This window comes from Cetorhinus maximus, chromosome 1 (assembly GCF_964194155.1).
Source record: "Cetorhinus maximus chromosome 1, sCetMax3.hap1.1, whole genome shotgun sequence".
Classification (NCBI taxonomy): Eukaryota; Metazoa; Chordata; class Chondrichthyes; order Lamniformes; family Cetorhinidae; genus Cetorhinus; species Cetorhinus maximus.
Genome location: NC_135879.1, coordinates 101,903,825 through 101,917,590, shown reverse-complemented (window position 1 = coordinate 101,917,590; position 13,766 = coordinate 101,903,825). Strand labels below are relative to the sequence as shown.

General features: G+C 45.8%; 1 protein-coding gene across 1 annotated transcript in view; it reads right to left on the bottom strand.

Moving 5' to 3' along the window:
* znf518b (zinc finger protein 518B) overlaps positions 1–13,766 on the bottom strand; it is a 38,789-nt gene that overhangs the window by 6,482 nt on the left and 18,541 nt on the right. The gene's annotated exons all lie outside the window — the stretch shown is intronic.

Below are 13,766 nucleotides of genomic sequence, written 5' to 3'. Positions count from 1 at the left end.
AACAAAATTAGTAGCTATAAAATATTATATGGATTATGAAAATCTGTTTCACCAGGATCTCAATACATAAAGAATGAAGAAGTAAAATTGGTATTCATCACAAAATCTTAATTATCCACAAGTTAAAAGCTGTTTGGGAAAGCACAACGCTTGGAAGTCCAACCAGCGATGCCCCAAAAATGCTCATTTCTTAAATCCATCTTTAAGTCCAATTGCCGATAGAGATTTAAGGTTGGTTTCTCATGTCCCTCAATTTCCTTACAAATTGGTAAAAAAGCTCAGATAATGTAATTCTTAAATTCCAACTGAAACTTCCATGTGATCCTCACTTTTGCAAAAATCAAGTTTCAATATGTAAAATGACTTGAAACATCAGTGAATATAAACACAAGAGAGACAGCCGATGAAAATTAGCCTATGACAAAGGCAAAAATTTGCAAACGCATGCCCTCTTCCCAAAATAAGGAAATTCACAAATATGAAATGCAATTCCACCTATTACAGGATAATGATATCCAAATACAAAACTAAACCTCAATGTCAATTATAAGCAACTTGCATGTAAAATAAAACATGGCTGGAAGCTTAAGAGAACAAACGGAGAGAGAGAGTTAACTTTTCAGGTCGATGACCTTTTATCAGAACTGGGAAAAGTTGGTTTCAAGCAAATAAAAGGAGGGTGGGAAAGAAACAAAATGGATGGTCTGTGATAGGGTGAAAGATAGGAGAGATTAAATGACAAGAGACTTGGCGATGTAAGGCCAAAGGGAGTGGTAATGGGATAAAAAGAAACAAACAGAAGATGTGCCCAGAGGGCATGTGAAAAGCAGAATGAGGAACAACCACCCTTCAAAAGGGAAAAACAAAACTCAAATCTACAGGGAAAATTGAAAAAAGGGGGGTAGAGCCTATGGTCTGAAATTGTTGAACTCAAAGTTGAGTCCAGAAGGCTGTATCTTGAGCTTACATTGCATTTCAGTGGAACAGTGCAGGAGGCTGACAGCAAGAGATGCCAGTGCAAAAACAAGGTGGAGGATTAAAATGATAGGCAACTGGAAGCTCAGGGTCATGCTTGAAGACTGAACATAGGCGTTCCACTGTCACGCTATCTGGGTTTGGTCCCCCCAGTGTAGAACAGACTACATTATGAGCAGTGAATACAGTATACTAAATTGAAAGTAAATGTACATCACTGTTTAACTTGGAAGGTGTGTTTGCAGCCTTTGACGTTGAGGAGAAAGGTGGTAAAATAAAAGGGCAAGTGTTGCATCTCCTGGTCTTGCATGGAAAGATGTCATCAGAAAGGGAAGGGTTTTCTGGGGTGACTGAAGACTGCACCAGGCAAAGATGCTGGAGGGACAGTATCTTTGGAATGCTGAAATATGAGAGCAGAGGAAGATGTGATTGATGGTATGATGCTATAGGTGGTGGGAGATGATCTGTTGAATACGGAGGCTGGGGAGATGGAATTTGAGGAAAAGGGGGACCCTATCTTAGCTCTGGGAGGAATGGAAAGAGGCAAAGCGAGAACTATGGAAAATGGAACAGACGGGGTCAAAATTTGAGTTGACTTGGGGGGGGGGGCGGGGGGAACGGAATGGAATTCTCAGTTGAGGAAGAAGGAGACACATCAGAAGTGCTGAGGAGTGTTAGTGTGTGTATATTGGGGAGGGGGAAAGAGGGTTTGGGGAGTGGACTGTGCCTTCATAGGAGGGGAGGGGGCGAAGGCTGTGTCCCTGTGTGGACGGTTGAGAGGTCTGTGTCCCCATGGTGAAGGTGGGGGTGAAGGGTCTGTAACCCCATGCGGCAGGAGATGGGGAGCGTCTATATCCCTAAGGGGAAGGTGGAGGGTGTCCCCCCCCACGGGGAAGGGAGAGGGAGGGGAGAGAGGAAGGGGAGGGGAGAGGGGGAGAAAGGGGCTGTGACCCCATGACCCCTCCCAGCACCAACCGTCCGCTCGCGCGCCGGCCGCCGTTTTGAAGATGGAGACGGCGGGTCCGGGGGCTTGGAGCTCAGGAACAGTCCACCCTTCAGTCACTTCCCCAAGATAAAATATCACGGCGGCAGGACGGTCGGCGAGCCCGCGTTTTTAAAACAGAAACTCTCCAAATAAAACGAGAGCTCGACTCTCGGCTCCGAAACCAACATCGACCCAAACAAAAGACAGAGAGAAAGAGAGAGAGGGAGACTTACAACTGGCTCAGCTCCTATAAGGAGGATACTCCCTTCCTGCCATCCTTCATTGTCAAATCCCCTTAATAGTGATGGACAAATAGTCCCTGGAGAACTATTTGGCCGCCTCAGCACAAGCTCCGTTGACGGCGGCGGCTCACTGGCAGTTCAGCATTGTGTCCCGCCGCTGGCTGCTCCTATTGGCTGCACGCTTGAGTATAGAAATCTACTGGCAGCAGCGATCCCCATCCCGCTGACTGAAATAGAGAGAGGGCTTTACTTCGAACCGAACTCAGTACATTCCATCCGTGTTCAGACAGAAAGCTACTTCCAGATCTGGATCCGTTCCACACTTGTTAAAACTCTTACAATGCGAAATAGTAAAAAGCGGGGTTTTTTTTTCTGGGAAAAAAAATAAAAATTGTTCAAAACCTAATCCGAACCCGCCTCTCCACCCCCACACACGAAAAGGATCCAAGGGCTGGTTTGTTAGCTACGTTAGAAAAGTTGAGACTTTTTGTTGACGATCCCAACTCCAAAATAGAAGCGCTGTACTCAAACCAAGGTGAAAACCGGGTTCATCGACGCCCCTGAAAAGATTTCTACCATTTTCCCCTACATCGTTGGGCTCATGAAACGCTGCCAAGTGACAGCTTTGGGTTCGCCACAGGATCTCCACGTGGTTAGTTTTCAGCTACCAACATTTTAACAAAATTATATCTCTTGAATGGATGGCTACTCCGAGTTTGCTCCTTCAAGAGGTCGGCTACTAAATGCACAGAAATATTCACAGCATACATTCACCTAAAATTTAATGCCAAGATTAGAGATAGAATGACATGTTTTACGAGAAGCCGCTGACATGTAATTATTTATAATTAATCTCGAAATGCCTTTAATCCCATTGAACAGCCTTGCCGTGAACATCTTGCTAAGGGTTACGCGTAACCATTTCACCATTCTACAATTGTCATTTATTAGCAGTGAAACTGGATTTTCTTCAAAGTCACAAGACGAGTAATGGACAATCTTAACCAACACAAAACTGCTAATGAGCCGCCGCAATGAAAGGCTAAACGAACATGTAAAGAGATCATGTAGAAACTGGGCCTTTTATACCCATCGTGGTGATTACAAAAATCTACATGTGTCATTTATAAAAACAGTATTGGCTATTACTTATATTGCGATTCGGTAACTTTAAATGATTCGCAATAAGAACTACAATTGCAATCTCTCTTCACCCATGTTTAAATGTACATCATGCCTTCACCATCTCAGACTTGACTTCTTAAATTTGAACTCCAACCAGAGGAGAGCTGGACCTGAACTAAATCAAACCGTACAGGTCGCCCGTTTGTCTGACGCAACTTAGGCGGAAACGCCGGGAAAAACTTTCTTTCGGGATTTCCGCTGTTTTCCTGAAGTAACGGCAGGAAAGGTCACCCTCATAAAAGCGAGGTTCAATGCTTTCAGAATACATTGTACATGGACTGTGCTGGCTTTCAGCCGGGAAAACTAGATTAGGAAGATCTTTCGTCAGTGACCAGATGGGTTATGATGATCATCCTCGTGATTCTCATCAGTTAAATACACACAAGACAAAAACAGAATTACCTGGAAAAACTCAGCAGGTCTGGCAGCATCGGCGGAGAAGAGTTGACGTTTCGTGTCCTCATGACCCTTCAAGCAGAACTGAGTGAAGTTAGGAGAGGGATGAAATATAAGCTGGTTTAGGGAGGGGAGGGGTGGTTATAGGGACAAGCAAGCAGTGAAAGGAGCAGATAATCAAAAGATGTTACAGACGAAGGAATAAAGAGGTGTTAAAGGTGGTGATATTATCTAAGAGAATGTGCTAATTAAGAATGGATGGCAGGACACTCAAAGTACAGCTCTAGTGGGGGTGGGGTGGAAAGACTGATAGGGTATTATAGTTATAGATTTAAAAATAATGGAAATAGGTGGGAAAAGAAAAATCTATATAAATTATTGGAAAAAACAAAAGGGAGGGGGAAGAAACTGAAATGGGGGTGGGGATGGGGGAGGGAGTTTAAGATCTAAAGTTGTTGAATTCAATATTCAGCCCGGAAGGCTGTAAAGTGCCTAGTCGGAAGATGAGGTGCTGTTCCTCCAGTTTGCGTTGGGCTTCACTGGAACAATGCAGCAAGCCAAGGACAGACATGTGGGCAAGAGAGCAGGGTGGAGTGTTAAAATGGCAAGCGACAGGGAGGTTTGGGTCTTTCTTGCGGACAGACCGCAGGTGTTCTGCAAAGCAGTCGCCCAGTTTGCGTTTGGTGTCTCCAATGTAGAGGAGACCACATTGGGAGCAACGAATGCAGTAAACTAAGTTAGAGGAAATGCAAGTGAAATGCTGCTTCACTTGAAAGGAGTGTTTGGGCCCTTGGACAGTGAGGAGAGAGGAAGTGAAGGGGCAGGTGTTGCATCTTCTGCGTGGGCGTGGGGAGGTGCCATAGGTGGGGGTTGAGGAGTAGGGGGTGATGGAGGAGTGGACCAGGGTGTCCCGGAGGGAACGATCCCTACGGAATGCCGCCAGGGGGGTGACCTTAAACCAGCTTATATTTCACCCCTCTCTTAACTTCACTCAGTTCTGCTGAAGGGTCATGAGGACTCGAAACGTCAACTCTTTTCTTCTCCGCCGATGCTGCCAGACCTGCTGAGTTTTTCCAGGTAATTCTGTTTTTTTGGATTTCCAACATTCGCAGTAGTTTTTTGTTCTTATATAAATACACACAAGAGCTTGGTTTTTTTTTGGGAAACAAAAACCTACAGTCCAGAACTAATGGCTTATTCCAAAGGGCCAGGTGTTTCACCTCAAGCCAATACAAAATAGGATATATCAATAAAAAAGATCTTCGTGTCAAATTCGAGCAGATGAAACAATGTAAACACATGCCTAAAACAATATTGACAAGTGACACGATGCCAAGGTAGGGCTTTACAATATTTTCTATGATTGTGTTAGTTAATGAATTTTTTTCCATTTATGAGAGCTCTTTTACAAATCAGTTGATCAAGCTTAGTATCATGATCAGCGTTAGTTCACAGAGCCTGGCTGTATCATTAACAATTTTTTGTCCATCCCTCACTTTAATGTTCTCAGCATCTGAGTTAGACAACAAGCTTAATATATTCAAAGTTAGCATAAGACTTTGACATTTCATGCCCTAAGAAGACCTTACAGTACATAAAATGGATGTGGTATGCCTTTTTTGGATTAAACTCAATGTTGTAATACTGCTAGATTGAAGCTGTGAACATGTCAACGTTTCAGGTTAGACTGGTACTTGAAGATGAATGAAGGCACATGTGATTAGGATTACTGCTCACAGAGGATAAACACCAATGTTGATTGTTTAGGCCAAACAGCTGTTTTATGTAAAAGTACCTGATCTAATTTTTTCCAATATTAAAAATACAATACAAACTTGAAAAAAAGAGATTTTTTTATGTCTCAACTCATTATTTAAGGAGTACACCAGACCAAGTGTATGCAACACATACAAAATCCTATCTATAAAAAAACTGTTTTAAAAATCCAGCTATTCAAAAAAAGGACAGGAATGTCAATGTAATTTTAAACCAAAATAATCTGATTGTATTTAGCTAGGGCCAAATTTAACAACTAGAAATCTTTAAACAGAAAACAAGTTTGGGTTATTTTATTGCTTGCAGTATTTCTAAATATTCATTTTATCTTAATTTTGATCTAATCTGGCAGCATACAAATGTAACACTTTGATTTATTGTTAGTAATCAAGTACACAAAGATTCCAATCAAACACATATTTGAAATAATCTAGCATTGTTTAATTTGCTTTTCGTATTTGTACCACTATTTTGGTTAATATCAAGTGGATTTTCTGGGCCTCAAATGCATATTGGCCCCTTTAGCAATGACAAAGCAAAAATCATCTAGTAAGAGTGCAAATTTAAAATATTTGGACAGAAAGGCCTCATAGCAAAACTATGCTACATAGTATGTAGATAGGGATTCAAGTATTATTTCTGAGTTCACCACTGTATCTAAATTGATTTTAAGAAATAGAACCTAGAAAAACAAAGGCTAGGATTTAACAAAGGCTAGCAGAAAATCCAAGGAGGTAGACCCCAGAAATATCCTGGTAAAGGTAATAAACAATCATATTTGGGTTCAGGAATTCAATAAAACAAAATTAGCCCAAAATTCCAGAGCAAAATAAAATTCTTCTGTTGTAAATGGAAAGCTTCAATGAAATGAGGAATACTTCAATTAAAACACTTCTATTCCATTCAGCACAATTAAGTCTCCCAAAGTTGCCTGCTTACAACTGAAGGTGTGTTGTTCTCCTAATCCCAAGATCCACAAGAAGCTCTGTTACAATAAAAAGTTCATTTGTTTTATGCAGGAGATAGCTCTGTGACACAAGCCAGTAATCATGAGGTGCCTGAACAGAGTAGATAGGGAAATACTGTTCCCACTGGAGGAAGGATTGAGAACAAGAGGTAATTGGCAAAAGAAGCAGTGGAGACATGAGCAGAAACTTTTTCATGTAGCGAGTGGTTAAGATCTGGAATGCACTGCCTGAGTGTGGTGGAGGCAGCTTCAATCAAGACATTCCAGATGGAATTGGATTATTATCGGAAAAGAAAGAATGCGCAGGGTTACAGAGGGATGGCACTAGGTGCATTGTTCATTCAGAGAGACAAGACAGGTTGAATGGCCTCCTCCTGTGCTGTAACAAAACTGTGATTCATTTACTTTGCTCGATCAGGCCTCACCATTATGGTATAGGAATATAGGACTTAGGAGCAGTAGACCATTCAGCCTTCAACCCTACTGTGCCATTCAATAAAATCATAACTAATCTGATTGTGGTCTCAACTCCACTTTGTCATCTACCCGCCCCCCCATAACCCTTGACTTCCTTGTCTATCAAAAGTCTGTCTAACTCTGCCTTGAATAAATTCAATGACCCAGTATTAATTAATTACTTAAATTACTTATGGGTATTCACTTACCATACATTTTCAAAGTTCAACAAAATTGATCTATCCAGAATGTTAAGCAGTATATTCAAAACTTCTATGCTTAGACATATTGGATACATCAGTCTACTTAATATGGACACAAAACTGAATAAACATACACAAAATGGATAAGTACTTTGACTCGCCCCGTCAGAAATATACTCTTGCTGCCAAACTCAATTCTTCAACCTCTCTTTTTGAAGAATTGGGTGCTAAGATTGTCCTGAGCCACAGCATCACATTAGTGATGTCAACATACACACTGTATGAAGTAGGTGCTGTATGAGATGTTTTTCAGCATAAAGTTCAAGGAACATTAGGGTTTCAAGCTTAGAATTGAGAGAGGATCAGTTTTTACCCAGCCGATCAAAGAAAGTTGTCAAAATGGTTTAAAACAAACTGTTGGAAATAAGCTGAAATAAATTTTAAATTATTTATTTTCTGGTTGCCCTCCTGTGGTGCTGCTCATGGAAAATGATTAAAAGCTTGGATTCATCTTCACATAACCGCCTCTGCCTTCATCTCATAACTGTGCTTTACTTTTTATTTTACACTCTAAGGGCAGAATTTTGTCCTTGATGGGTGGGAGGGCCCCAACGGCTCGGCGGCAGGCAGGCAGCCGATCGCCGCCACCAAAACGGGCCCCGCCGCCATTTTGAGTGCGGGGGGGGGGCGCGGAGGGATTCCCCAACTGTCAAGAGTGTGCTCTTTCGCGCATGCGCGCGAAAGCGGGCACATCTCCCTGAGACTAAGTGCTGCCTCAGGGAGAGCACTGACAGTTTTTGTAAGCTGAAAAATAAAAGAATTATTAACATGTCCCCCTCATATAACAATGTCACACGAGATGGGACATGTTAATAAATGTCACATAAACTTTATTAAAGTTTTTTAAAACAGACATGAAACCTCATCCTGCCGGTGGATGAGGTTTCTTGTTTTTTCAGAAGCCCGCTGGGGCTCCTGGCCTGCCCGCCAACCTTAAGGTTGGACGGGCAGGGCCTTTAATTGGCTTAATTATCCTGTCAATGGCCTCAATTGGCCATTGACAGGTCGGCGGGTGTACAACTGATTGCGCTGTCCGCCCGCCTTCCTGAATATTTAAATGGGCGGGATGACGTCGGGGGTTCCCCCTGATGTCATCCCGCGTCATTTTTGCGTTGGCGAGCGGGTCCCACCCCCAAATCGCCGACAGAAAAGTTCTGCCCTATGACTCAATAGTTTAACTTGCTGCTAAAATTTTTCATAACCTGTAAATCTGTCCTTTATTGTTTAGTTACTTTGTATCTCCTCACTGGTTGTACATCTTGTTTATGTTCTCTTTCTTTCAATCTGTGGCTGCCACACACTTTGGGCAGAATTTTTCACTCGGCATGCGGGCGCGCTCTCGGCATACTCGAGCACAAAATAGCGTGCGATGATGTCGGGTGAGCATCTCGACGTCATCGCGCACTCGCGCGATATTTTGGTTGCCGGGTGCGAGCGGGAGCCGCACCCGCCAATAATTAGGAGGCCAGTTAAGGCCATTAAAAAGGCAAAGTAAGCTGTAGTTTACTTTACTCGTGTGACTTTGCACTTGTTGCGTGGGCAGGCAGGCAGCCGACCATTTCAAAAACCTCATCCAAGGGCGCGATAAAAAGGGTCAGCAGCACTGCCACTGTGAGTGGTGAGGAGTTTTGGTGGTAGTTTGTTGCTGGTTGCTCATTGGTACTTGGCAGCTTCATCTCCATTCAGGGCTTCATTGTTAGCATTTCCAGGCTTTGTTTCAGGACTAATTGGTGTCTCCAAGGCCCCCAGAGGATTCAGACCGTGCGGATCCTTCCAGGTATCAGACAACCTTCCATTACCCTGGTAATGAGGATTGTGGTCTCCGCTGATGGCACCTACTCTGAGGAGGAAGAGAGGGGCAGAAGGGAGAGGAGGCCAGGTGTCCCTATGCAGCTTCCAGGGGAGTGACCTGTGGGAGGACAGGCGCAGGCACAAGGGAGCAGGGCCAGCAGGAAGTCCAAGTTGGAAGGGACCGCAGAAGACTCCACTATCCTGCTGCCAGGGTTTACAGGCGGCAATGCAGCTACCTCAATAAGTCTGAGGTGCAATGCCGAAGGATGCTCTGCCTCTCAAGGGAGACCGTGACCTCCATTTGTCAGATGATAGGGCCTGAGATCAGCTCTGACTGTGTGGATGGACACTTCATGCCAGTGGTACTGAAGGTCACAGTGGCCCTCAACTTCTTTGTCTCCAGCTCTTTCCAGGGATCAGTGGGGGATCTGTGTGGAGTCTCCCAATCAGCTGTCCACAGTTGCGTCAAGTTGGTGATAGAAGCTCTGTTCAGGCGGGTATTGACTTTTGTTCTTTACAATACGGATGAGCCAGGCTGAGCGAGCCAGAGGCTTTGCAGTGATTGCTGGGTTCCCCCATGTCCAGGGTGCCATCGACTGCACATATGTGGCCATCAAGGCGCTGGCGGGTCAGTCAGGTGCCTTCGTCAGCAGGAAGGGATTCCACTCCATGAAAGAGCAGATAGTGTGTGACCACAGGATGCAGATTCTGCAAGTCTGTGTGAGGCACCCTGATACACTCCCAGGTGCCAAGGCTCTTCAGTGCTGCAGCCCGACTGGATGGATGGCTGCTGGGTGACAAGGGCTATCTGTTGAAGAGCTGGCTCATGACACCTCTCCGCCATGCAAGAACAGAGGCAGAGCAGCGTTACAATAGGAGTCATGTCTCCACAAGGCCCGTGGTAGAGAGAACCATAGGTCTTCTCAAGATGTGCTTCCGATGCCTGGACCATTCAGGGGGCGCACTCCAATACCCCCCAGAGCGGGTATCACTGATAGTGGTTGCATGCTGTGCTCTCCACAATCTGGCACTGGCAAGGGGGGACCCACTGGATGAAGACGATGTTGATTCAGCTGCACAGGCCACAGATGATGAATCCACAGATGATGAATCCAATAGTGAGTGAGAAGAGCACGATGAGGAGAATGCTGAGGGTGTGGAAGCAGACTTCGGTAACCTCCAGGGAGGCAGGGACGCCTTGATCCAACGCTCCTTCTGCTAGGCTACCAAAGATCTGCTTCCACCTCATGCCAGGGCTGCCACCTCCATCCCAGGTATCTGAAATGACCCTATCGTTTGCAGCCAATGTCCACGCAATGCCTGTGCAGCAAAGTATCGAGCCACTCACAACCATCATTATATACTGGAACACCCTGCACCAAAAGAAAAAAGGTGAAGTGTACTCAGGCCCTCAGAACCAAAGCAAATTTAATGTCATTGTCACGTTGAAAGCATAATGACCTTACCATTACTGGTGTTGATGTCCGCACTAGCAGACATATAAACCAAACCTAAATGAACAGAAAATCACCCGTTAACTGTCTCTCTTGTGCTAAGGTGCCTTTAACTTGCGTTTCCAAGTGCTATGTCTTGGTGCCCCCCTTTGCTGGCATTGGAGACAGCCTGCTGTCTTGTTGGTCTTGATGACCTTGGCGGTCGTCCTCTGGCCAGTGGAGCCTCAGCTGGCCCCACCTGGGAGGGAGCGGCCAGTATGACAGCTGGCATTTCCCGAGTCGCAGCCTCATCAGATGCAACGGTCACTGGTGGAGGAGTTGCGGCCGTCATCCAGAGTGCCCTGAGAGGAGCTTGCAGAGACGTCAAGTAGCTCATGCGCCAACCTGAAGTTGCTCTGGACCACCCTGCTTACCATTGAAGGACAGACCTCTAGCTGGGATACTGGGTGCCTCAAGCATCTCCCACTCTGGCACTGACCACCTGAGGTCATTGCCTGTGTGAGAGCTTGCAGGTCCGAGCGCTACCACAGGAACCCCTCATTCTGTCCCTGGAGCTGCCTCTCCATGAGAGTCACCACTCTCCCAATGGAGGAAACAGTGCACTTGGCCATGACAGTCAACGCAGTGCTCATGCTCCGCATAGACTCCTCCACAACGGAGACCATGGCATGCAGACCCTCATGGATCTCTGTCAGATCCTCCTGCACATCTCACTGGACATCCAGCATCTGCTGCCTAATGGACGACTCCAGAGGCTCATCATCAGCCTTCGAGTGAGCGTCATCCTGGTTGCCATCAATCCTCCGACTGCCGGCGCCCTGGGCACTCTCTGCCTCCGCCTGCACCTCCAGCGAGCGTGAAGTGCCCTCACCAATGTGCAGTGACGGTCTAGCTGCTCACCTAATGCCCACCAAGATGCTGGTATCTGCGCCAGTGCCTGGTTCGGAGAGTGAGTGTGATGCAGGTGCAAATGAAGCCCAGTGGTCCTCCAGTGTCAGGGGTGGCCCTTCGGGGTCCAGAGAGCGACTGTGTGCTGGTGAATCTAAAAGGGTAAACAAGGACATGTCATTAGTTAAAGTCATCACACTGTCACTGTGCATACCAGGCACCCTGGTGAGACCATGGAGATCTGCATCACAGTGCCATCGTCTTTTAATGATCAATGGGAACTCTGGGTTTAAGGCTCCCTTCAACGAAGAAACTACATTAGAATGGTTGCACAATCCAAAACTCTCACCGCTGTGCACTGTGCTTTTACCTTCGCCTGATATCCCCGCCTCTCCATGCCCAGTTGCACATGGAGCGTAAAAACAAAAAACTGCGGATGCTGGAAATCCAAAACAAAAACAGAAATACCTGGAAAAACTCAGCAGGTCTGGCAGCATCGATGCTGCCAGACCTGCTGAGTTTTTCCAGGTATTTCTGTTTTTGCACATGGAGCGTGCCGGCTCTCCTGCTCAAGGGTGTCCTGCTCTAACTTGGTGAGCAGCAGCAGGTTCCACCTGTACGTGACCTCTCCAATTGTTTATGGCTTGCCTTCTGAAAGGACAGAGGAGCATTGATTAGTCCACTGTCTACCTGCAACACCACTGCAGTCTGGCCAACCCCAGCTGAGGAACACCTTGCAGGGCACATCCATGAGTGCAAGGCACTCAGTCCAAGCAGCCAGGGCTCAACCCCTTAGCTAGCTCCGGCATCATTAACAGTTAGGACTCAGATTCTAGCACCCCTGAGGTCCACAGGAGGATGCCACACCTTAACACCTCTGCACACTGACCCATGCCAACACGGTACTCACCCTTCCTGAGCACAGCAGGTCATTGAACCCATTCCAGCACTGCACCCATGTGCACTGCACCACATCATTGCTAGTAACCAGCGCTGCCAGCTCCTCCCATGCCCTCTTTGAGAGGTGCAGTGGCCTCCTCCTCCCATCTCTGGGGACAAGGGTATCCCTCCTGGCAGCCACCTCCTCCAGGAGGACCACGAGATATTCATCCGAAAAGCGGGGGGCCGAGTGCCCACCCAACCTGCCCTCCCCCCTGGCTTCTCCAGCCGCACTCAACTTCATCACTTTGCTAACGCCGAACAGATGTTCTTCTGTGGCAGCCTTCCAAGGGCTGCCTATGCCGTTTTTAAACAGACCACTGAGTCACCATTGGACCCGGAGACTGATTGGCACCAGGTTCCGCTCAGCCCTTCCTGACCAGTGAGGAGCCGCGTTTCATGCTGGGTGGGCCTTAATTGGCCCACCAGCGTGAAATCGTGGTCAGGGGCCGATCACAGGCGGGCCCATTTCCTGGCAGCTCCCAGGCCCGCCGATTGTGTGCACCCGCCAAGGGTAAAATTCGGGCCTTTCGTTTTATGAAAAACACTTTAGAATTTGCTTCAGATTTTGGGGGATTTCCTTTTCCACCTTTGACTCACACTATTTTCTTGGGAATCCACTTCTACTTTGTTGTTTAACTTCATTCCTTAGGTTCAAATTACCAGTTGTAGGCCCACAACAATGTTTGGGGAAAAGACAGAAAGAAGAAAGATATAATTTTACCAAATGGTACACCCAGGGCAGCTCATTTGTTCCGGCATGCTTTCATGCATTCCAAAGATTTCAGCAAGGATATAGCCTGCCTTAGTGCAAACTAGACACTGAAACTTTATTCTCCTCCTTGCTTCTTGGACACTTTATAAGTGGATTCAGGTTACTCTGCATGCTATTTTTAGTGCATCGATTAACAAGCTTTTATCAAAATTATGTATTTTAACTGAACTTTTAAAAGAAATAGATGCATGAAAGTAGAGTTTACATCCTCTGACAACTAAGGAAATGTCTGGACTTTAATCTCAGCAGTCCTGACATACTTAGAGCTAAATATAGAAGTTACATACATTCAAACGAACATATGAATTAGGAGTAGGCCATTTGGCCCCTCAAGCCTGTTCTGATATTTGATAAGATCATGGCTGGTCTGATTGTGGCCTTAATTGTACTTTCCTGTCTACCTCCTATGACCTTTGACTTTCTTGTTAATCAAGAATCTATCTAACTCAGCCTTAAAATTATTAAATGATCCTGCCTCCATTGCTCTCTGAGGAAGAGAATTTCACAGGCTAATGATCTTCGGAGAAAAAAAATCTCCTCATCTCCGGCTTAAATGGGAGACCCTATATTTTTAAACTGTGTCCACTAGTTCTCCCATAAGGGGAAACATTCTCTCAGCTGCCCTCCCACCGCCCCCTGCCACCCCGTCAAGTCTCCTCGGGATCTTTTAAGAT